The sequence below is a fragment of the Athene noctua genome, chromosome 1 (assembly GCF_965140245.1).
Source record: "Athene noctua chromosome 1, bAthNoc1.hap1.1, whole genome shotgun sequence".
Taxonomy (NCBI): Eukaryota; Metazoa; Chordata; class Aves; order Strigiformes; family Strigidae; genus Athene; species Athene noctua.
Window position 1 is genome coordinate 31,942,347 of NC_134037.1, and position 26,768 is coordinate 31,969,114.

At 35.5% G+C, this 26,768-nt stretch overlaps 1 protein-coding gene across 1 annotated transcript in view; it reads right to left on the reverse strand.

Moving 5' to 3' along the window:
* The window catches only part of EYS (eyes shut homolog), a 1,054,063-nt gene extending 1,029,051 nt beyond the window's left edge, over positions 1-25,012 (reverse strand). The window contains exon 1 of the mRNA XM_074895818.1: positions 24,900-25,012. The gene's annotated coding sequence lies outside the window, so the exon portion shown is untranslated. The remainder of the gene's footprint in view (positions 1-24,899) is intronic.
* Between the last annotated feature and the right edge of the window lie 1,756 nt (positions 25,013-26,768).

Below are 26,768 nucleotides of genomic sequence, written 5' to 3' on the forward strand. Positions count from 1 at the left end.
ACATGAACAAATCCCATTTTATTTCTTCAGAATTAGTAAAATTCTTCTTTTGCAGATGATGAGAAACTGTGATAATTTCATTCTCTGATCTTGTATGGTACCACTGTTTTCTGGAAAGCATGACAGTGAAGATTACTAAAGGAGGAAGCACTGAATTTTGTGTTTATTTCAGAGGTCTTCATGGTATAGTATCAAAATATACATAATATAGAACACTTTCTTCAAGCATTGTCTTGGACAGTGAAGCTATTTCTTCATTCTTTTCATAGACACCTATACTTTAAAGCCACATTATCCCTTATATTATGGTTTGAATATGCATATATGTCAGGCTGAATAGTCATATGTATAATGCCAGGAAGCTCATTCAACAGCTGTGAGCTTAATATCCCACAAACAACAGTGACTTTAGTAATGACATGCTAATCATTAGCACAACATGGCTTTATTTCTAGAATTCAGGGAATTTAAATTCAGGAAGATGATAGGTTACTTAATACTCTATAACAGCTAAGGCTGATTTCAATGCAAGTGACCAAATCTATTTTGAAATAATTAGTATTTACAGTGAATTCAGACACTAGTGCATGTAACATCTGTCATTATTAACTGTTCAGAAGTTAGATCTTTGTGAAAATGAAAGATAGCGTAGTAAAAAAAGTATCAATTATTCACTATATAAATCAAAATCTGTGGAAACATTAATAAAGGGAAAGTTGGCATCAGTTTTCTTCTGCCCTGTGCCAGTTAACAGTTAAGCAACATGCCTGGAAGTCTAAGTATTTGTGTTATGAAGACACTAATTGTTTTATATTAAGAAACAAGGGGTTTGAAAAAATGGAAAAAAGTAATTCTGTAGATGACTACAGACAATGGTACTCCAATATTCAACAGAAAAAAAGAAAAACATTGTATGAAGCTATCTTTTACCCTAAATGAGAAGTCATTAGAGTTCTTTTCCATTTCTATTTTTATGTATATGGAATGCTTTTTAATTAACAGACATTATGAATACAATATATTTAACAGATTTAGTTTCTAGAGAATCAATTTGTCTCATACTAAAAGTAAATTCTACCATCTGAGCTAGAAATAGAATTGTTCTGTTCCATACAGCAATTTATCTTGAGAGCAGCTGCACCTCTGTAGTCCTTGAGAGAAGAATACCCTCAATGTAATAGAAACAACCATTGAACTTCCTTTTCAAACCAACCTGATCCCAGACAGGTTAAACAGAGTAAGGCAGCCACTTCTTGCATAAGTGAGCATGAAATATCTCTGTTCTTATTCCAGTCAATGGACATGGCACCAGCAATATTTGTTGTCTTCCAAGCTATTAGTTCAATTCTAAAGCAACGGTAGTCACACAGTCAATATTTTGCCTCTTTATGTTGTCCAAGGTCTCACAGTGATCCAGTCTGATGGAGTAAGGTCACAGTTCACAGATATTTACATCACAATAGTGCATTGCAGCTTCCGAAAGTCATTAACCAAGGTCCCATCACATCAGACAAAATGAAAAAAAAAAAAACAAACAAACCAAACAGGTCTTTCAACAAAGAGCTGGTGACCGATTATTATTTGAATAAGTCACATAAAGATGAGCAAGGGTTTAATTTGACTGCCACTATTTTCAGCTTTATGACTACTTATTTAGAAGGAAGGCAAAAAAGAATTTGGAAGATGCCTTTCAGGTCCATGTCAGTCAGTGGTGATAAGGAAGAGGGTATCATAGTGTCCTATTGCACTTGTTATACTGCTACAGCTAGTGTTAATAATGAAGACATGGAAAGATACCTCTCTAACCTTCCCAATTCTGCATTGAATGACATCTGTGAGGTATTTTCAGATGCTTTGTGGGGAACTACTTGTATTGCCAACCTTAAAATATCAAAAATAATATATTTGAGATTCACTGCACAAGTTCTGATAAAAAGGAATCACACTGATACAGTCTTTAATCTGAGTTGTGGTTTTTTTCATCTTTCAGTGTATAATACATGCTAGATTAATGATGTTCCTATGCTTCTTCAACTCACCTCTTCCTGGCATTTAAAAAAAAAAAAAAAAATAAAAAAAAGAGTATATATTTAATTTAACTATGTTCCTTTCTGCTTTCCCACCTCCCAACAAAACCCTTTGAAGTAGTAGTGTGATTTGTGGAATAATACCCTTACAATAAAGCATAACACATGGGTCAATCTATAACTTAGTGCACTAATTATAATCTGAAATTTGTTATTATACAAATAGCTGCCACAAACTCTAACTTCCAAAATTATGTTTTTCTGATATTCATGAAATCAATATCCATGCTGATTACTATAAACAATCACTGTAATCAGCCATAAAACCTACTGTAATTCAAAGTAGCTCATGTGTAGACATTAGTATTTACCCCTATTACATTTCCTTTCCACCTCTGCTACCTTTGAGTTTTTTCTCTGAATGAAACCCAGACCCTTTCTCAGTTGTCTTCATCACCTGAAGGTTTTTTTTCCACTGAGTCACGTTACATAGCAAAGAGGAAATCTGAGCTGAGAACTTTTCAGAGAAGAATTTTTTGCCGTGGGTTCTGAGACCAGATGTCTCCTGCTGAAGTCTGCTTCACAAATTCCAGAAAAAGATAAATTTCTCACACTTTTACATATGTTGGTCCTTAGTATTTTGGGGTATGAAGTCAAGGTGGAAGAGCTAGACAAGAGGGTAAGAACATCAAGAAGGCTGCAATTGTGCAATAACTACAACGAAAAAAAGTTGAAAGAGTAACATCTACAGATATTGAGTGCTAGAATCCATGGTAGACATTCTGATTCTATTTAAGCAACCCATCTTTGACAAGTGTGTTGTGTAATTCCTTGTCACCTGAGTTATTAATTGCTTGATTTTTTTGTTTACTTTTAACATGTAATGATATATTAACATACCATTGTAATAGATTTTGTATAAGAACAAATATGTTCACCCTTAAAGAACAGATATCTAAAACAATGGACTGATATTCAATAGCTCAAATCTTAGTATCTCCATCTGCTTTACAAATGTTAGCTAAGTAAACGTCATTTACACTCAGATGAAATCTTTCTTCTTGGCAAATACATATTCTGTACATAAACTCCCTGATTCACATATAACTCTTGTAAATTAAGTTTACAAGTTTACAAGAAGAAAGCCACAACACCAACTGGAAGAGATAATTTTATATCTATTAAAATGTTGATAACACTCTCATTAGAATATTAGTGGCCTCTGGCTACTTGGACAGTTTCTCTGTATTCCTCCCAGGCTAGCCATTCTTGCTTACACCCTCTGCAGCTTCCTTTGTGTGTTTGATCTTGTCCAGGAGCTCCTTGTTCAAAGGCCTCCTGGTATCTTTACCTGACTTCCTCTTAGTTGGGATGCATTGCTCCTGTGCTTGAGAGAGGTGATTGTTGAATATTAACCAGCTTTCTTGGTCTCCTCTCCACGACTTTATCCCATGTTACTCTTCCAAGCAGATCCCTGAAGAGGCCAAAGTCTCATCTCCTGCAGTCCACCTAGTGAGCTTACTGTGCACACTCTTTGCTGCCCTGAGGATATTGAACTCCACCATTTCATGGTCACTGCATCCAAGGCTGCCCTCGAGCTTCATGCTCCCCATCAGCCCCTCCTTGTTGGTGAGAATAAGGTCCAGCATAGCAGCTCTCCGGCTCCTCTATCACTTGAAGAAGGAAGTTATCATCAATGCATTCCAGGAACACCCATGAGGACTAGGCTTTGTGAAAGGGAGACTGCTGTTATCTGTCTATAGTGGACCTCATTTGCTCAGTCTGTCTCGTTGGGTGGCAGACCCTCCCTGTAATGTCTACTGCCCTCCCTCTAATCCTTAACCATAAGCTCTTGTTCCACTCCCAGGCAGAGCTCCATGCACTCCAGCTGGTCACTGACATAGAGGCTGACACCCCCTCCTTGTCAACCCTGCCTGTCCTTCCCAAAAAGCCTGTGTCCTTCCATTCCAACACTCCATTCATAAAAGCCATCCCACCATGTCTTGTTGATGTCAATAAGACCATAGTCCTGCAGGTGTGCTCACGTCTCTAGCTCCTCTTATTTATTTCCCATGCTACATGTGTTTGCATAGAGACATTTAAGTTGGGCACCCAATGAAGCTGCCTTACTGGCTGGAATTCCTTTGTGTTCCTCTTCAGGTGCTCTCCTGATAATCTCTGATCCCTCTCCAGGCTCTGGGCATCTATTGCTGGCACTGGCAGCAAACCAGTAGGAGTGGGATGGATTGATATTCCCCTCCCCTGGCAACTTTAGTGTAAAACCCTCTTCACCAGCTTGGCAAGCATACAACCAAAGATGCTCTTCCCCCTTCTCTGTTAGATGGACCCCATGAGCCCCCAGTAGACCAGGTTTCTCAAAGCGAGTCCCATGGTCTAGGTGGCTGAATCCCTAGCTGTGGCACCAGTCCTGTAACTCTCTGTTGATTCGCCAGCTTCCACTCGCCCTTTCAAACCCCTTCCCTTTGACTGGGAGGATATATGGAAAAACTACCTGCACTCCAGATTCCCTTACCATAACTCCCAATACTCTGTAATCCTTCTTGATACTCCTCAGACTGCTCCTGGCTGTATCATTGATGCCCACATGAAACAACAGCCAGCACAAGGCTCAGTAGTCTCTTGGGGACATCCCTGATATGAACCCCAGTTAGCAGCACATGTCTCTAGAGAGACCATCTGCTTCAGGTCAGCAGATGGGTGCCTCTGTACCTCTCAGAAGAGAGTTGTCTACTACTATCAGCTGTCACCTTTCCTTAGTTGCACTTGTTCTATGGGGAGCAGGTCAGGCTGCCTTAATCAGTTGCAGTGTTTCTCCTGATGTGATAGGTCTCTCCTCTTCAGTCTGAAGAGCAGTGAAGCATCTCTGCAAGACAACCTCAGTCTTCAAGGGGAGTGTCTTCCTCCTGCAGGTCTTTGCTGTTGCAAGGTTCCAATTCTTCTTGAACTGCTGTCCCCCTTCACTTCCAGGTTTGCTGGTGGGGGAGGTTTTGGCTCTTTGGCCATGGACTGTGGATCCACTGCAGACTGTGCTTCGAACCATCTATCTAACTCCTCCTCAGCCTCCCTGATGTTACACAGCCTCCTCACTGCCTCCTGCAGCTCAGCCACCTCCTGCAGGAGGTCCTGCACCTGGGCACATCTTTTGCAGGCGGGTCTGCTGCCTGTCCCTGCCCCAGGAGGAAGGTCTGGGCACTCCCTGCAGTCTGATGCCGGCTCTGCAGCCTCTTCCTTCAGCTGCTCTGTCTGGGTGGAGGCATCGGCCACCGCTGGGGTAGAGGGTGCAGACCCCCCAGCTGGAGCTGCAGCCTTTGCTCTCAGACGAGTGCCCGCCATCCTGCCCTGAGGGCCAGGTAGGGTGAGCGCCCTTGGCCTGTGCAGATGTCACAGAACGGTGCCTGGCTGGTGGGTTGTGTGGACTTTAAGCCTCTCCACTCGGCCAGTGGAACGTCCCTCCTTTGAAGAGGCGGCCTCCCTGCGCACCATTCCGTGCTAAGTGCTGTGCCATGCCCTGCCGGCCGTGCCATGCCCTGTTTGCAGCGCTCCTGGTGGCTGGCGCCTCCCCGGGCTGCCTGTTGTGGGAGCGGGGGGTGGCCGCTATTATTCCTGCCCTGTCAGCTGCTCTCTCTCTCGAACTGCTGGCTCCTGGTGGGTCTCTGCGCTACCCTGAGGTTTCCCCAGCTCAGGAAACTTACCCTGTATGCCATTATCCCCTGCTCCACTGCAGAACATGCCTGCTTTGGAGCTGATCTCCTCAGCAAGGCAATAGGTAGGAAACAGGAAACACTGAGGGCAGTGGTATCTTCAAAATCCATGTCACACAGTGTTCAGGAGAAATGCTCTCATCCATTCAGGACGTCATAGTCTTCTTATTAAAACATTCATGAATGAAGTGGGAGAATAAGGTTCAGTATCTTCCTTTATTTAAGGGCATTCAAATATATATGATCCTAGAGATAACTTTGCATAAGTAGATGATGACTACCATGAGGCTGGGAAATTCACTTTCCTTCCTTGTGAAAGTGAGGCCTTATACAGTCAGGAAAGCACCTCCAAATTCTGGTTCTTGCTCCCAAACATGTTATATAAATTTTATGTCTGACGCCTAATTAATCAAGAGTCCTTTGAGCAAGGACTTCTGTTTCATTTGCAAATCTGGCTTTTAAATTGATACTGCTTAATGAGTCATCAGCTCTGGGGATAATAGGTAAGTCATTTAATATTATCTTAATACCTCTTTTTTCCTTTTTTTTTTTTTTTTTTTTCCTTTTATATATAGCATTGTTTTCTATCTGACATTTTTGGCCAAAAAATGAATCTGAAGATATTGACTAGAGATCTAATCACTAGAGAACTCCTTTCACATTTTGTAGGGATGGAGAATACCTATTTCCAGGTAAATAATTTTTAAAAAAATAAACCATCACAAGTAGATAAATGAGTTTACAAGATGGTACTTTAAATAATGTGTTTATTCCTCTTTTTAAAAAAATATATTGAAATATATCAGCCCCATTTCCTAGAGACAGAGAAAAGGAGCTGTAGTGTTCTGAAGCCAAGTTCTGAAATTGTTGGTCTACAAACTTTTCCAATGAAAAGGAAAGATCATCGTTCAAAGTACAGTCTTATTCAAATACTCAAGTACTGATCAAGAAACAGTTTAGCACCAAAGCAGCTATAGATATTTAATAATTAGTAAGATTTCTGAAGCTAAGTCTGAAAGGAATGAAAGATGCTAATGAAAGCAAATTCCTGTATAAAAGCTTGCTCACTGTTAATTAGATCCCAGATATACAAGGGGCTATACTCAGATTTATCAACAAGTTAAAAGCTCCAAGACTGTTTATTTTTATGTTCTCTGCTATTGACCGAGCAGTATTTCCTATTTTTAAATTCTTTATGTGCAAAATAAACAGCAAAATCTATACTATGTAATAAAAGGAAACCCATACTAATATGAACCTTGTATTAAAAGATGGAAGCACAGTGGTATTCAACTGAAAGCTATCTAGTTCCTTGGGAAATACATAATATGACACTCAGGAACTAGAACACAAAGAGAAAAGTAACATCCAGAAGGACATGTGCAGAAAAATATCTGACAAACAGTTCAGACTCCCTGTGGAAGGTTTGTGTGCTGAAAGCTAGTTTGAAATGGCTTGACATACTTTCAAAACAGATAAGCACTAGTCAAGCAGATTCTCCAAATTTTGTAGTCAGAGAAAATAAAGTACACATGCCACCTTTTGGTGAGCACATTCGAAAGCAAGTTGGGGCTTATTAATCTTGAAAGGCATTCAGAAGAGGATTACACAGTAAGAATTTGGAAATCTTACAGATTTTCTTTTCTAAATGCATACAGATATTTCCACTGGAAAATAAAGACTTCCTTTTAAAGTTCATGTTAAAATAACCTCAAAAAACTTTGAATTTTTGTTTCAGTTTGATGGGAAATAAAAAGGTCATTTCTGGAAATAAGAGATCATTTCAGTCCAGCATTCCCATGAATGAGTTCCCATTCAGAAATGTTATGTTGGTTCACTTCAGGCAGAATTAACAAAATGATCTCTCTATACCTATCTTTCACTTAACAGATTGGTGGAAAGAGTTAAGGTACTATGAAGTGGAAGGAACTTGATAAAGTAGAAGACACTCAAAGGTGTTCTTACAAGCTGATTATCATTAAATAAAGATAATATTGATATGATGACTGTTTCTGGTTTAATTCAAAAATTTCTATTGAATGATATTAAATATGTCTTTATTATACTCTGTCCGATACTGCTTAGAACTTCCATACTTCATCAGCTGATCAGACTTTACTTGAAAAAGTTTCTCAGTAAAGGGAAAATTCCCTTTTCTGATTACTGTTTCTGTTACCATTATCGTTTAAATGCAGCTCAAACAAAAGATACTGAAGTAGGAACAAAGGTAAGGACAAAGATAAAGTGTTCAGTAGACTTTTAAGGGTATTTATGTTTCTAAAAAAAATAATTTGGCTGCTAAACTTCCACAGAATTCAACTGATTTTATTAATATTCAGATTTTGGTATAAACTTTTCAGCTATGGTGGATTCACCACCTTACTATGGACACCCAGTACATCAGCCTATTTAACTATCACAGTCAGTCTTTCTCAATACAAGAATAAGGACATTTCCTCATGTGGACAAGCAGAGCTTCATACATTTCCACTGCCCTAGTTAAATTACCATGTTATCTTCCTCTCATTTCAGCATGTAATTTGCAAAGGAAAACTACATTCAGATTATAAGACATGGCAGTGTCAGTGATCACGAAATGTTGGTATGTAGTTATTTTAGTTGAAAACTATTACTAAATATTTCAGCTATGTATCTAACATGGACCAAAACTATGTTATGAGGAGAAAATAACAAAAATTAAACTAATTCAATTATGCCAGACCAAATTTATCATCAAATAGCGCAATGATTTATCACATGAATGCATAGATGTATATACATACAGAAAGGATTGTATATCTTCCTTGAAGTAATCTCTCACAGGTTTTTTTTTTTAAGTTCCACCCTATATATTTCACTACAATGAAAACATGCTGAATTTTAATTTTGGCTATCATCAATACCTTATGACATACTGTCATAACTTAAGTGTTTAACACGCTTTTTTATGCTTTGATTTGTTTTTTTTGCTATATATCCTTACATTTACATGCATGTGTAAAACAAATAGTTACCTAAGTCACCTATAACCTATTCACTAATCTCCATTGATATTATATATTTGTACTTTCTACTGTTCTTGATAAAATGACATTAAGAAAAAAATATTTTAATGCTTTGTCATGTTCCTTCTACTTTCTGTTCTTTTCTGGTATTACTTTAGTAAGCATCACATAGGGTTAGACTATCTGTGATGGTCCGATGAAACCATAGTTAATGTCTCAAACATCCAATACAGAACTTTGGTAGAGGAGATGGTCTCTGAGGGTTGTCCAGGCAAGGCAGGAAGACACAGCAAGAGGAGGGGGTCCTGCAGAGGTGGGACCACACTTTTCTGAAGTTAAACTTCCCTATCTTGAGCAACTCAGTAAAGAGCCAATAGACAAGTTTTCATGACACGTGCCAAGAAGAAAAGTCAGACAATGATCATACTTGCTGAGAGGGGGAGTAACTCCCCAACAATCCCCAAGTCCACTCACCCATTTCCAGAAGAATTTAAAGATACAAACTATGCATGCACCAAAGCAAGGAGAATTTGAGAAGCCTAATGAGTCCAAGTGCCCACCTGGAGAAGGGGCAAGGAATTATAAAAGAATACGAGTCAAAGCCCCCAGTGGCTGTGCCCCTCTGGAACTGGACCCCTAGGATAGCTGGACCAGCGATGGAACTAGGACTGGTGAAATCTTCCTTTTTGTTTTTCTCTCTCCCTTCCTGCCTCTCTCACTCTCTTTTCCTCTCTTTCCTTTTTATTCTCTCATTGTGTATCCCTGTGTATAAGGCAAGGATTGTTGAGGTATGTTTATGGCTTGTTGGGGCATGTCTGCCACTTCTCTGGGTATGTTATAGAATCTGCTGCTTGTCGGCACATGTTGTAAGGTTTGTGATTTGTTGGTGTATGTTACGAGGTTTACCACTTGTTGCAGATGTTGCAAGGCTTACTGACAAAGTTTCATGTCAATATCTGTTGTGAACAAATAGAAGTTGAGTTTTGTGAATTGATGAATCCTTGGTGCTGTTTCACATTAATCCTGACCTGAGAATCAGCAAATCTGAATTGTCATCCCAAGAAATTGGGTTGTGACACTATCCAAACCACCAAAAAAAGGTCTGAAGTCTGCAGAGCTGTGAAAGTTTTACATATTCCTCTGTACTCAATGGCTCATGAAAATTTTGGTGTCCTGCCTTCTTGACAAAGATTAACAGTAACAGAAGATGGCTTGGCATGAATTCATTTTGTGACAAAGATTACCATGAGAATACAAAATAGTTCAATATTAATCCATTCTCATGAAAATGATGGTAATGAAAATGAGAAATGGCATCAGCTAAATCCTTTTTCATTACTCTGTTATGATTGCAATCTTGTAGCTCTCATATAGTGTGCTGAGTGAAGAGATCTTAATTTTAGCCGCATTTTTAATGCCTTTGATGAGCATCTCCTTACCATTATACACCATTTCATTCCATACTTTGAATTCTTGTTTTCAAAAGCTTTTAGATCAGTTACAGTTATCTAAACTTGAAAGCATATTTATTAATGGTCCTTAAAAATGATCCATAGAAAGCAAAGCCATGGAGCTTTGAAGAAGCTGGCATGACATGACCTGATTAGTGAAAATGCAGAACCCCCTATGCTTGTAATAAAGTTATGTAAAAATGCAGATGCATAGTATAAAACTGTAAGTACTCACATCAAACTCATTTTTCTTTAAAAAAAGTCTTTAAAAATATTCTACTGAAATGAAATGTGGGTTTTGGATTCCAAGTGATTTAAAATACTCAAATTGTCAACATTTTTAGTAACACCAGAATTTCTATCACGTTGAAAAGAATCATTATATAAGTTAAAAGATTACTTCCTCACTGTCAAATTTCCAATTTTATTTACATGGAATTATTCCTGTTTGTTTTTTTTTTTTTTTCTGACTAAACATAGAAATATTTTCTCATTACTGTAATATTTAACTCTGCCTGATGTAGATTAGGAAGAAACAAGTCAATATACAACACTGCTAAAAATAAACTTATTGTTAAATTTGTGTATGTTAAGACAGAGCAATTTAAAATATATGCAGCTTAGTATCCAGAAAGATCACTCAAAAGAAATCTCCAAAGAATCACATCCTTATTTTAACTATACCACATATTATCTCTATTTTTTTCACCACCTCAGTTCCTACAGTGAGATTGCTTTGGCTGTATGAATACTTTTAGTCAAACTTATGTCAGCATTTGGTTTTCAGAATGTAATTACAATAATAATGTAATTATTATTTGTAAAAAATCAATTCTAGCAAAAATTATCAATATGTGTGTATGCTCCACTCTTTAACATACTTACACTTAACGTATTTTTATCTCTACACTTCCATACTTGCATTTTTGCAAAGCTTAAACAACTCCCTATGCTTCGATTTCTCAACCACCATAGAACCTGATGCCCTGAGAACAGGATTGATCATACCTCAGGAATACTCCATCAGGCTTTCAACATAAAAACTGAGTAACCTAACAGATGCACGGCTAATCTGAGTATTCCAGCAGGAACTTCCACATTCCTATCTTTGGCTTTTTGCAGGGGTTTCCTTTGTGTCCATGATGTCTAAGAATTCCCCTTCTGCCTACTATCATAATAAGATTACTGCAGGACAATCTCTGTAAATGATAAATGCAGGATTTTCAAATTCTTTCTCTGACATTTTTTAAATAGAGACAAAGTGCCTGACTATCAAATTACCTCAGCAAATAAAAATCTTGTTTGTGGTTATGGCTAAATTACAATGAATGCCATCCAAATACAGGGTAGAGAACTATGATACTCTCTTTTCACAGTTCCCACCACAACTTCAAGAAATTTGGTGACCATAAACTCTTGATAAAGCCGTAACAAGGACTTCCTGACATGCTAGTGTCTCACGAGCCTTCCTTAGAGGAGACACAAAGATGAGGCAGCTCTATTGCAACCTATCTATTGCTCCTACAGCAGTTGTCCAGCAGCCTCCTTCTCTACAGCCTGTTCACCACAAACTGACCAACATAAAAATTTACTTAAAAAGTAGGACAATACAGGTCAGCCAAAGACACATATTGTAGGTTTTCCATCATACATTAACCGCATTAAAACATACACAACACCTTAAAGATTTAGAACAAAATTTATTCCAGGAGAAGGATATTTACTTGGGCAGTTTCAGTCTGGATCCATCTGCTCTTCCTAATGTCTATTTCCCTTTCTATAAAAAATACTGTATGCAAATTATATTCTTAAAAGGTATCAACAGTATAATTTGTTGCATTATATATCCATGTTTTTTCATGTGTCTGAATTTAATTTTTTTTTTTAATGATCATTTTTGTGAGTTATAGATCAATGTATCACTCCGATTTTTTTTATTAGTCTGAGTGCTGTTTGCTTTCTCCTGCAGTTGGAAGCAGTGGTACATTTGCATCAAAACAATATATGGAAAACCAGGAGAAACACAGAGCTCAACCTAATTTCACATAATTTATTGGCTATACAATTCTTCAGGGCTCTCATGACAAAGAATTTAATGAGAGTAAAACCTAGCTCATTAATCTACTAATCTCTGAAATATATAATAAGGGTAAAAAAATCTTAGAAATATTAACATAGTGCAATTCTGAATTAATCTTACAGTCTTGCCTTGTCCCATATGCCTTATCCTACAATACCAAATCTGCCTTTGGTCCTGGAATCTTAATAACATTCAGAACTGACCCATTATCTTCAAAGCATAGTCACCATTACTCCTCTTTTTTTCCCCATTACAGTTTTGAAGTTTTAAAGTAAAAGAAAGCAGATAAAGTATATTGATTCAGAATGGTATTAAGCAACACTTCTGCTCCGTGCTTTATACCATGTGAGCAATTATCTATTTTTTAAAAGAAAGTCGCTCCATCTTCACTTGAAAAGTAGTTTACACATTCAATTGCAGTGACTGTATCAGGCAGGACTAAAATTCTACATAGATTATATAAAGCCCATTTCAAACTTTTATACAAAAAGGCCCTTGAAATATTAGCTAAGTTGGCTTTTGTCTCTCTTTTCTTACCCATGGAGTTTTTGTGCCATGTCCAGCTATCTATCTGCTTAATGATGTCAGGATGCTGCCTCATAGGAGCTAGCTGATACAGTTCTCCTAATGAACAAAACGATCTCTCCAGGCAGTGACATCAGACACTGTCTTCAAGGTGATCCAGGCTCTTATGAAGAGTTAGTGTTATAAAATTACATATATAGTTTCTTGAAAGTCATATCTAGGGCAGTCTTTGAAGAGAGCTATGCCAGTGTAGACAGCAGGGAATCACAGCACTCAAATCTCAGCATAGTTAAAATAGAACTACTTGAACCAAGCAAAAGCTGAGTGGTTTGGACCATCTGAAAATTGGTCCTGAACACCCCGATTCTCTGACTGAACTTCTTTGTGTAGGTTCAATGATTTTTCTAAGGACAGATGTTATATTAAGTTGTAGTGCCCTTCACAAGGTTGCTGTGTCAACTACTTGACAAAGTATCATTCTTCTATGTTCACTGTACATTTTAACACTCAGCTGGTAGCCAGGAGACATGATGGCTCCCATCTGATGAATTCACCAGGGAACATTCAGGTTTACAAGTGCTGTGATGATATGACTGGAAGAGAAAATTAGAAATAAATAAATAACTAAATGTAAGGCATTAAGTAATAGATGGACTGAGTTTTGATACTTCCAAAACAAACAAACAAAAAAACCCACAAATCATATATATATATATATATATATATATATATATAATTCCAGAACACCTAGAAACTGGATTAACTTTAATTCAGAAGCACAAATTCTCTTAATAATAATAAGGGAAATAGCATTCTGTATAGATTATGAAAAGCAAGGTACTATATTTCACTGAAATGGAACTATAAAGTAGACTTATTACCTCTCACAGCAATGTTTCTTCCTTAACAGATTTTAAAAAAATAATTTCTATATCAAACATTTATTTTGACATTTTGAGGAATTAATCTGTGCATGTGTGCATGTGATTAATGCTTTCTGATGTAATGAGTTCTTTGTATTGTTTTCCTGTACTCTGGTCATCCATGTTTCCTTAGATCACCAGTTTTTCTATCAGGAAGAGAGGAACTGCTAGCTTTGTATCTGTCTCTGAATCAGAGTGAATAAGCTTTGCCTCAGTGGAACAATGAAGCAGGTACAACACAGGCAAAGCCACTGGTCTGCAGGAAAGAGGAAAGAGTAGCTGTGTGTTTATATTAAACACCTGTAAAAAGGCACATATCAAAAATACAAGAACAGAGGAAAAAGGACTTGCTGCTTTTTGAGCAAAAACAATACTTTTCATTGTCATTCTTGCTGAAAGTGATGGAAATTGGTCACAGGTTTAAAAAAAAAAAAAAAAAAAGAGATTGATCAAAGAGATGCCAAGGAGTGAGTTTTCTGTTCATCTGGAATTCTAAAACAGCGTAAACATTTCTGGATGCCAGGAAAACTGAGGCAATAGTGATCAACACATATACTTGACCGTTTTGGTAGATCTGTAAGTTTTTTGAATTGTCTATGAGTTTTTATATATATAGCTATATTTCAGAAAGTCCTCTGCAAAAATCTGTCTACATAATACTGTTGCAATATGGCCTTCCTGAAAGGTTAGAGAAATGTTCCATAGTAACAAGAAGAATGGCAATGCATGCGTCTTTGGTACAGCACAACTTGGGTAATTATTTAATTTGGGGATATTGTAGATCACTGTTTCAGAGTCTGTCTGCCACTGGTAAAAACTATGCTTTCTGTCTGTTTAACAACTTCTGAAAAGACTGTTCATAAAAATGGCATGCAAATTATGTCTGGTTTCACTGGTGACAATATCTCAGAGATTGTTAGTTGCTCTCTGCCCTGGTTTTTGTTACTGAATCTCACAATTGCTTTAACTTTCGCTGCAGTTGTGTAAGAAACAAAACAGACCTTCTGATGGCAAAAAGTAGCATTATTTTGCAGCTTTTAATACTATATGGTGTCTAAAGTATAAGAATGCAGCTTGTGCAAGTATACAGAATGATTGCCATCCTGCTGATGAGCTAGATATAAACAGTTTACACCTTGAGCTCAGGTTCTACCATTCTTAGAGGGCCAGCAGCACATATATCCTCTTTGAATCAGTCTCAAAAAGATGTACACAACAACAAAAATCAGATTTCATAAAAGCAAGGAGACATAAAATGAAGACTACACCAAGTAGAGTGATGTGGGCGTAGTACTAACACCTCCAATTCACTGTGTTGAATTTGCATCTGATATAAGAATGGACTGCCATTGACATTTTTTTTCAACTTTCATGTCAACATGAGATACTGCCAGTAACATATCATATAAATATGCAATTAAAACATATTGTAAAAAGGACTTTTCAATGAAAAAAAAAAAATCCTAAAAGGTAAGTATGTAATTCAGTGTCCTGACTTAATTACAAGACTAGCTTGTGTCTTTGTTATTAATTTTGTGTGCAATCCTCATATCACACTGTGTCTGACTTAATGTGTGAGGCACTTTAGTATGGCACGATTGTTTTGTTACTTCAGACAGCCATCCAGCTGTGGGCCAGCACTTGGTCAAACTGATTTGTTCTTGGCAGGATGCTAAGAACACATAACAGTTTCAATTGTACATTATGACTTTGGGGGGTTGTGGTGGGAAATAGCCAAAAGTGTTATCTCAACCCTTTCAACAGTGGACAGTTTGGTCTGCTAATCAGTCACAACATTTGCTCTTAGAAAGGGGTGGATTCATGGAAGTTTTCAGAAAATGCTGTTAAGTTTACAGTGGTGTGGTAGTCTCTTACACTGCATAACTACTTTGGTTAATTACATACTGGTTCTCATTCTTATGACAATAATTGTAAAGAGAAAAGGAAATCTTACCACATTAATTTTTCTTGCGATAAAGATTATTGCAAGGATTTGACAGGGTACAAAATTAAACCCACTCTCTTAATACTCCTGAAATTGTCATCTGCTGTCCCCTTCAAATGCCATAAGGGAGGTGACTGCTTGGTCATTATCAGCCACAAAAATAGAAAGCAGATCTGTGCTTCCTTCAACACAGTGAATCATCGTGCAGAGATTGTATTGTAAGTGATAAAGGCTGCTACTCATGCAAATTAATAAACAGGCAAGAAATCAAGTCTTTTAATTTAGCTAAACAAGAAGGGGAGTAGGGATGAAAAGCAGAGCTTGGCCAAATTGACATGTTTGGCAAAGATCCTCTGTTTTCATGTTGAGATGAAAATTTGTGCACTAGATCAAAAGAATGGATGCTCAGTCCATCCTGCAAGTCTCATTTTTTTAAAAGCTTTGCTTTTTCCAACATGTTGTTTTTCAGTCTCTTCTCTCACTTGTTATTAAGGATGCTACTTGTGCTACGTTACAAAGTAAGCCTGAAGATAATTTTTGTTTATTTTAATTAGATGTTTTGTCAATTAGGGTAATAGACAACAATATTTCCTTGAAATAAAAAGAAATAATGTATTAAATTATTACAGTGGCTAACATTATGTCAGTAACATACCGTAGTCTTTTGTCAACCTTGAAGATAAAAGTTCTGCAATTTAGAGAAATTAATTGGCATATCAAGAATCCTTTATGTTGTAGTCATGGGCTTTTAGGCTGTGTAATATTGGTCAATGAGCATTACCATTAACTAGTTTAGTCATACTGCAGTACTGGCTATTTAGGATGCATTAGCACCAATGGGCTAAATTTAAAAAACTTGCTGGTGGTGTTTCACAACTGAGTTAGGCTGATATTATCTTGAAATAAAGCAATTGAAATGCAGAACAGAAAAACATGACAAAATACACCGTTACTTATATGATCATCCAAATATTGCTTCAAAAATTGAAGCTGAAAATCCTTTTTTTCTTGTTTAGACAAATGCGCATCCCACAGGACTAAGGAAAGCTAGACTAATTCACCATTACATCCTAACCTTTGTGTAGGCAGCATGTAGGTTCTTCATCTTTACATACAGCTAATGGTTTTTAAAAACAGTTCATAACATTTCAGCTAAGATAATCTGAAAATCAATATATTCAAGACTGTGAGATGTTGGTATGTTGCACTTGTCATTATAGAAGGGGAGATAACATTTAAGAGCAAATAAAGAAGATAGAGTTTTATTGCATTTTGTTTACTTTAAGGCTTTTAGCACAAATGAAGTGCGATAAGCACCTCAGTGTTTCAGGGTGCAATTCCAGAAGCATCAGTTGTCTCTTAGGATAAAAAGTAATAGTATCATCTATTTTAAAAATGAGAACAATTCAAGACTGAGACAAGGTCATAATGTTCTAATAATTTTCCCCTTTATGTTATAAATCACTGTTTAATTTTCACTACATTGATCCAGCCTGTAGAGATGCAAAATCTGACAATGAATGAAAATAAATTATTTCCTAGGTGACAAGTGGGAAAACTATAGATTGTAACAGAAAGTGATTCACCCATGTAGTTGTATAATGATAAGGACATACACTTTTAATGATGAAATGTCCTAAAGGTGTCTTTATTATATGTACACTAGTATAAATCACTACTGTGCTTTCAGCAATACATCATTTATCTCTAAAAGAACAAACATACTGTAAAGCATCAGGAACAGAAAAGAAATTCTGTTCCATAACATTGCATATGAGCTACTGTATGACATGCAAAATGTCAGGAAACTGTCCAATTAGGTTTTCATCTAAAGTGAACATAGGCTAGCGCTGCTCACCAGAGAGAGAAACAATGAGAAGAGCTGTCTCTCTCATGAAAATCTACATTTTCACTGAGTTTAACCCCCCCTCCCTTAGACAACAAATAAAAAATTGAGATTAGTCTGATAAATATAGAGGACATTATAGAAGCCAAAGCTGATGTCCTTATGCAATGACAAGGGACATTTCTTTTAGAATAAATATTTTTCTAGGAAGATTTTGTCCTCACATTTTGCAAAGATGTGCAGGCACCTGACTCCTACAGATTTCATAACCTTTCCCAAGAATGCTGTATTACACAGAACAAAACTGAACAGCAAAGCATGAGATGCCAAAAGAAGGAAATTGCAAATGTGTGGTAATATATGTACTTTTCCTAGTTTTCCTTTCTCTCCTTTTTTTACTGTTTTCCTAAACCTTTATCCCTATGGACAAAACTGCAACAAATACAGGATGAGAGTAATGTACTAAGGGCAAATATGTGACTTCTGCTGCCTGTAGCTGTTATCTCGTCACAAGTTCATGGCAGTGGGGTGACCAGGCTCAAGAAGGGGGAAGCAGGGGAACAACTAATAGGCTCCAGAATGTCTCCCTGCAGCTCTGGAAATGGAATTCCACCAAAAAATCCCCCAAAGAAACATAGATTTAACAGAAGGATATGCTACTCAGTAAAAAAGACTGCTCAGCTCTTGATTTTGGTTTTCAAAACACTTTTTTTCAAACACACAGTAGTGATTCAAGAAATAGGAAAATACAGGGTTAAATCTATAGCTAAAGGAGAAGCTGTGCTACACAGTGTTTTCATTTGGATCAGGAATGTGTGTTTTAAGTGAATATCCTGATTGTCCCCACTTACACTGCTTCAGATCACATTACACAGCACATGAATAAGATTTCCTTCAAATTAAATTAAACCAGAACATGCACTCCTGATGTGTATCTGATAAATCCAACTGCTAACAGGCATTCAAGTCCCCAGGTAGAAACCAGAGTTAATCCAAAATAAAGATCCTGAAATGCGTAATGTGGATACTAAGCCTTCTGCACGAATGGTCTTGCTGTCAAGATCCGCTCCAGTTGGGCCATGCTTCTTGCTGTGTTGGACTGAAGCTTGCTGGCCAATGCAGCCAGAGACACAGAGAGGCAGAATGCTTGGAATTTTATACACCCTGCCCAGTACGCTTCCGAATTTCCTTTGACAAACTGCTGTATTGTAATGTGAGAAATAAATATTCACTGTAACCACATACGTTTTCCATTTAAGAGCTATGAGGAAGACCAGACAGAATTTGGGTGTCTATGTTCAGAGCGCTACTTCAGACAAGCTCTATCAGTGGCACTTCTCCCATGAATCCTTGTTTGTGCCTGAGCAGTACTTTTAAAGTATGAACCAGATTTTATTGTAACTTTGAATTATTATCAGTGTACACTGAAAATGGCCTTATCTGGGAGACTCACTATGGGCTAAAATAATACTCTCATATTAAAAAAAGAATCCAAATATATAAAAATTCAGAAGATACTACAAATTACGTAGATTCTTTCCCTTTTTACCCACAGAAATAATTTTTCTTCTATGTGTGAAAATCTTTTCAGAGAAACAGATATTTTTATCTGATCTCCTACACATCATTAACCCTTACATTTCATTATGTACTTATATTTGACAAAGTCATGCTTTGTAGAAAAAATCCAGTCTTGTGGTGGATATCAGGTAGTGGAAACTCCATTGCTTCAACTTCTTTTTTCCTAGTTTCCATCTTGCAGCTTTAGTTTCTGCATACCAGTTTCTATGTTATGCTTACATTATTTGAAAAACATTTCACAAATATGAAACGTCCCTGTTAAGATACTTTAAGGCAACCCTTCAGTCTTTCTTTTGAAAAGTTACATTCTTGAATTCTATCACAAGCATTTATGCTCAACAATCTATTAAAGAATTTTGCAATTCTCATAATCTCCCTTTCCAATTTTCAGCATAAATATAATAATACATCACTGCTTGAATACTTGCATCATATGTAAGAGCATAATCTTCCTTCTAGTCTGTTCTCTTTAATTTATTGTTAATTATAGAGTTGATCTGCTTCTATTTAAATTCCACATCAGAATGGATTTTTTTGAATCAACCTTTTTGTTTTAGAAACTTTGTCTCTTGAAATTTCCTTTTTTATATATGACATTTATATGATGATGACTTCTATTTATTGTGACATATTGTAAAACAATCAAAAGCACTTTCAAAGTTAAGACTTTGTGAAAAAAAAAATCACAATGAAAGATATAGCATTTTGATAATACTAACATTGATGTCATGTTTACACTTCAGTATTATATGGCAGTACAATTTTCCACATCATAGACATATAAGCATCAACACTGATTTCACTGACAGTCTGCAAAAATAAAATTACTTAGAGATTTAAACATTTCACAAGTATTGTATTCATAAAGATTAAAAATTCCCTGGTAACATATGTAGTTAAATTATACTGGAGGAATATTAGAATTTTGGTTTAATAGCTTAACATAAGCATGGAAGGAGTGGAGAAATCAGTTTGTATAGATTAAAAGAAAATAAATCACTGACCATTTCTTTGGTTTTGTTCATTGATATGAATGGAAACAAATATTTTGTTTTTCTTCCCAGGACAAAATGTGAATTGTGCCCATCTTAAGACTGAATATATAAATTCTACTTCAAGAGTTTCAAGTTAGATGCTATTTCACGAAGCTAGCATTTAGGAAGAAAACCAACCTTTTAGCCTAAGTAGCTCAGGTATTTTCTAAATGTTCTCCATCCTTGGAATGTTCATTAAATACCAGGAGTTGAGGTTTTACTCAGTATTTCATTAAAGCTAACCCAAATTGTATAAAATATGTAACAATTCAGTGAACAAACCCAGAAAAGTGTAACTATATAAATTACAGGCTAAGGCCCTCCCTAGGAAAGTACAAGTAGCTTAAACCTTGTAAGAAGAAGGAGGCATTCATGGAAATCCATGTTAATCTCTTGACTATAGTGGAAGATAAACAGCTGCACAGTTTCAAAATTTCTGCCTATCCTGGAAGGAACTAATTGTTTTGTGACATTAAAATCTTCCAGGCACTTTGGGTAAGCTACATAACTCTCATTTCCCACTTGATTTCTTTCCTTTTTTTAAAAAAAAATAAAAATAAAAATAAAAATAAAAATAAAAATAAAAATAAATATATATATAAAACACCCAAGAAGGGAAAGACACACGTGTAACTCATTCCTTTACCTAGGAATTTTTAATACATATTCCCCATCAATGACCGATATATATGTTGTTAGTCACACAAGAGGCATCACTCAATCTGTGAAGCAACCAGTGTTCAACAACTATAGGTCCTTGAAGATACAAAGAGAACAAAGTCTGTGATCATCTAATTAAAAAGAAAGAGGCCAGAGAGTGCAACCTTGCAACTACTTATGTGAGCAGCTTTACCCAACCACTGCTTTCAGGATGCATAGCATATTTACCCTACTTAAGTTTTGTAGTATTGATGTGTAAAAAAATGGCAGCTACTATCTTCCAAAGGAAGATTTCCAAAGAAACGCATTATCTGGGAGTCATGCAAAATTAGAAAAGCTAGTAAAAAATTGGGGGATCAGAAGGGACCTACAGACACAGCAGCCATTTGACAATGTAAAGTATGCCAGGATCTTTTACAGCTTTCATCAATGAATAAAGTTTATAGAAAAAATGAATCTTTGTCTCTTTTGATTTAATAAATAGTTATTATGATTTATAATTGCTGCAATAATTGGACTGATCCAGAGATTCAATGTTCAAGATATATTTATAGCTAATAACACCTTCTTCATCATGTTCCCTGGAAATCTTTATTAACCTCAAATAACTTTCACACTTTACTATGAAATTTGCGTTACATACATTTTGGGATGAAGGTGACTTTTACTACAACTCTTGTCCAAGGCATGCATAGCAATATATTCATGGTCATCAGCAATTTGAATGACAGATTATGATCTAATCTGGCATTCTATTTGCACAGGCAGTTTTTCAGTAAATTTGACATTGATCAACTGTCCGCTTGATTTGTTAACTTTAGAAATTTATTTTTTTTTTTTATAAAATAACTAACGGCTCGCAAGTTAGTATAGAAAATGCTGTTATTCTATATTTTGTTTCGTCATAAGCATCACTTCCAGGGAAATGGTTTTGATTGGTGTAACCAATAATGTTATTTTTCTTTCTTTATCAACTCTCAATAGCTAAATAAGCCTAAGGAATTTGGGGGTCAGATGTGACTAATTTGACTGGCACAAGAGAAGGGATGCTAAACTGACAGAATGAGGAGATAGTAACAAAATGCATCAGTATAGACATGAAATCATCACTTTGCTGCGTCTAACACAGTTCCTGTCAGCATATGCACTCTGTAATAAATCTTATTTTCTTGCAAGTCTTCTCTCTATCTACCAAATGTTTATGAAAAAACAGTAATCAGAAACCACAAATCAAGACAATGTATGACACCAGAAAGAAAATCCTCTCTCCCAAATGGTCTTGGAAATGCAAATTGTCTAGGTTTATGTTTGCAAAATACGATATTATTTAGTTTTTAACATTCTTTATATAGCATTTTTACAGTGGGGAGATATTTTTTTTTTTTTAAAGTAAATATTTAAGCCTACATATTTTTTCCCTATTCATGTAAAAGCTCACTGACAGTATTTGGGAATGTGTATAAAGAATGAGAAGTGGAGGAAAAACATGGATGAACCTGTGTGCAAATGTCCACACACTTTCTGCAATGTAAGTGAATACAAGAATTTAAAAAATGACCCAAAATTTGGCAAATATGTTCATGATTTGCTAAAATTTGCTCACAATTATTTTTAGCTGGATTACCTGTTTATAATCTAAAGTAAAAAATTACTAAATAGTTAATATTATTAAAAATACCGATGAGAGAGGGAAAATTAAGATGCAGATAAACTCCCTTTTTTTAGTTATCTAGGCCAAGAGATTTACTATGGACTAAACAAATTCTGCCTCCATTTAGTCTTAAATACTCAACTGTGTTCCCATGAGCAAAACTGTTTCTCCAGAAACACTTTTTTGGACAGGATTGGTTGCTTTTTGTTTACAGGAAAATGATCCAAGGTCTGACTAGGCACTTATAAAGCTCTAGTAATTGTATTATCAAAATATCTAAAAATTTTATTATCAAAACATTGATTACTCTATTGAAACATCACTAGTGCAGTAGAAAACTACCAACTCCATTTTGAAGAAAGTAAAATGTATTTAAAAGAAACAGTTGATTAAGAAAATTACTGAAAATCAGTAAAAGTGTGGCCTGAGTTCTAAGTTCTAAATTAGTTCTGCTTAGCGTGGTGGGTCCAGAGTGCTGCCCTGCACTGTGTGCCTGCACACAACTAGGTTGAGATACATAGCACTGTGTGCCATTTGCAATGACCTATGTGTGGTCCAGATGTGGGTGGTTTTTTCTACTTTCCCATTACTCTCTTCATATCATTGCAAAAAGCAATGTGCCAAAAGTTTGAAGACAAGTGTAGACTTTTTCCATTCCCTGTTCATCCTCAAATCAGTTCAATGCTGCTGCTAACATAATATTGTGTAGTCAAGGGTCTGCTGATTTCCTGCTCCCTTTCCTGGAAAATGGACTAACTAGATACCTCAATGCACAAACTCCTCTGGTGGATTTATTTAACTCCTCTTGTCAGATGTATAAAAAACAAGTGACATTTTTGTTATACAATGCTATTACCTAGATAACCTAAAATCCACCATGTATAAAGAAGGTGCATGTGTCTTCTTATGTTTAAAACATTTCAGATTTGTCATGTTAAAAAGATATTCTATCTATGTAACATATTTTCAGTAAATATTTACATGTCTTTCACATGATTATCCAATCTCTCTCATATCAGACCATTTCTTAGCAAAGGCCAGCTACCAGTGATGTTTCTTGGAAAAGGCCCTTAGACAATTGTCCTGGTTACTTCAGAAAAGAGGTTTAACCCCTAATTAGATGAACATAGTAATTTTAATGAAATTGCTTAAAGACTTCTTACTATTATTTAGCAAATTACTTAAAAACGAAACACGAAATTATAGTTATATTTAAATAACTTTTACAGTTATATAAAGATCAGTATAATATATAATGGTATGATTTTATTACAAAGTAAATATATCTAGAAGTCATCAATGGAGATGCTTCACAAAAAGGCAAAAAAATACTGATTCTGTGAGAATTCTTGATACTTGCTACAGTATCTTTTCCTCTTAGTGATGTCCCATCCCATTAAAAAAATATCAAAATATATTCTCATAAATGTGTAAACAAAAATGCTTATTATATCAAAGCACTACTCTTTTCTTCCGATCTTCAGAAGCCTAAAGGCACAATCTCTTGGTTTAATTAATTAATAAGGTCATAGTCACAACTGTTTTATTTAACATATACCATAGCTTTCATGATTAACGTAACCAAGTTTTGTACACCAAGAAATGACAGTAGTTCAGACTTATTTATGAAGGTGTTTTTGAAAACGTATCAACTACATTTTTTATAAATATTACTTCAAAAAAATGTATACTATATCGAAGTAAAATTCCTTTAAAACATCATGTATATTATAAATTGCAACAACAAAATAAGATCATAAAAATATAATGAGAAGAATGGATAATTACTAAAATGAAACTCAGAATTCTACTGATCTGGGAGGTCTCCATGCTATCTAGGTAGACTTTCTACTAGCTTTAGGAAAATTTGGCTGTCTTAGAAATGAAAGAAATTATGTTTTCAGTGAACAAAGGAAAGCTCTTATTTAGAAGATGCTAGTAAGTACAAACAGTGTCTAAATCACATTCAGAAGCATTTTGCAATTTTTCTGCATAAAAATCATATGTGAGTTCTGGTCATAGTTTTTAATTGTTATTATATATTTTGGGTTAATTACAGTGATTCTTTCCATAAACAATAACACTTAAACCAGGTGTACTCTATGTAACTTGCATATCGCTTGCTACTGGAGAGGGATAACAGTGTGAAGGCAGTAATATCAAAACTAACTTCAAACATCTTGGAAATATGTTCATTCTGTCAAATTTATAATCAAATGTAAGTAAAGCTTTTCAAGATTTGCTATCTTAAATAAGCACTAAAGACCCTGTAACCTATTATGCTTTACAAATTAAACTTATAAGCGCATGCGTAGGCCTACATATAGCCCAGACTTTATCTTTCTAATCTGGTGATGAATACAGCAGGCCACCATCTGGTGTGTATGTACATCAACAACTAAAATACAGCCATATAATTTAATAATCACAAACTTTAACTTCTACTTACCACTTTATTCCAGATACAGAAGGTCTGAAATTAAATCTGTGAAAAAAACCCATAGAAAAACAACATAAGGTTAACTGTTTTAGTTCCGGATTTCAGAGGCAGACAGTGAAGCGGGGAGAGCTTTTCTGTTGCTACGGAAACCTGACGCTGAGGATTTAATGACAGCATCAGATGGTGTTGTACTGGAGATTGTCTGCTTGAGGGACTAGACAGAAATCCTGCTGATAAGAAACAAGAATGAATTCCAAATGTTTTCAATTTGCTTTACCAGAAGTATCCTTTCATTGTCTCAAATGTATTAATTTGATAATAAATAAAAGACTTTTTATTAATATTAGAAAAATATATTCCAGTGAAACATAATCAGTCTGGAAGCTCTCTAGCCACGTAAATAATCTTCCTAACACCTTTACTCAGTATGTAAAGTTCATAAAATTAGTACTGTATTTCAAGTTTTTAGTCTGCAGAAAATATATTTTGCTTCGTCAAATCAATTTGTCTTTAAACTGACAGATTATAAAAATGAAGATTTTTAAAGTTATTTTGGTTTAGTTCATTAATTATTGTTAGAAAGGGATCCAAAGATGAAAAGTTTCCAGCAAATTCCAGATTTATAGAGGCCTTGGACTATTCAAATTCAGAGATTTATTTCATACTCAGTCATTCATTTAGATTTGTAAGGGTTTTTTTGTGATATGAAGTTTGAAACATTATTACAATTAAAAAATATTATTTCTGAACACAGTCTACATGAATTGCAAAGTATCACTTGTCAGAATATAGTCTGATAATAAAAATTTTCTTTAATAAATTATTTTTCTACTTCACTAATCAGTTTCATTCCCCTCTGCTGATTAGTTGTTATCAGATGAATAAATATTGTAACGATAGATTCTGAAAACAAAAACCATAATTCAAATACATCTCATTTTTTCTTAGTGCATCTGAGCTCCCGGACGTTTATATATAGAAATTTTATATAAACACAAAGAAATCATATTATATATTCAATTGGGAATCTTTCATTCCAAGGTATTTTACAAATATGTGTTCCAACCCAGTACATAATTCTGGGAAGCCTGTTGACTGTATTGACAAAAGCAACTGCTTTCCTTCAAGAATGAGGCCAGTGCAACTTTACTCTCCAAACAGAGCAGAAAGGTCTGCCATTTCAATCGTCTAAACCAAACATCACACAAAAGCAACTGATCTATCTGCCTTTGAAGGTTAAATATTGATTCAGTCCTACAGGGATTTACATCTGGATCTACAGGATACTTAGTAGTTTTAAACCTGAAGATAACACCATCAGTAGACCTCACAATTACCATCAAAGGGAATTTTTTATTATGTCAATGGTAGGACCTACTGTCCTTAAACAAAGAAAAAAAAAAGTTAAAAAAAAAAAAAAGCATGCACTAGGAGAAGCTTACTTAGGGAAATCTCATTAATTTCCCTATAATATTTGCTCTTTGGGTCTTAATACTGGAAAGATAATTTATTGTTGATCCATGATCAGACTAAAACTTGGTGAAAAAATGTTTCAGGCTGAACCAATTTTTTTTTTTTCCATATTGATTTTTGAGTAAGTTAGGAGGTTCAAGATAAAGAATAAGGTTGTCTTCAGAAACAACAGTAACAAAACCAAAATAATATTAAGATTAATGTGGAATCATTATAAGAAAACCTGTGTTAAATACTCTGATCCCTTTTGGATTAAACATTTGAAAACTATCTTCAGAATAATTTAGATTTACATCAAATTAAGAATGTTTTGAATGGAAAAGAACTTATGTCTGAATAGTCAAAATTTGTTAACATTTGACAAATGAACTGGTTTCACTTTTTAAAAAATTCCCTGATATGTTA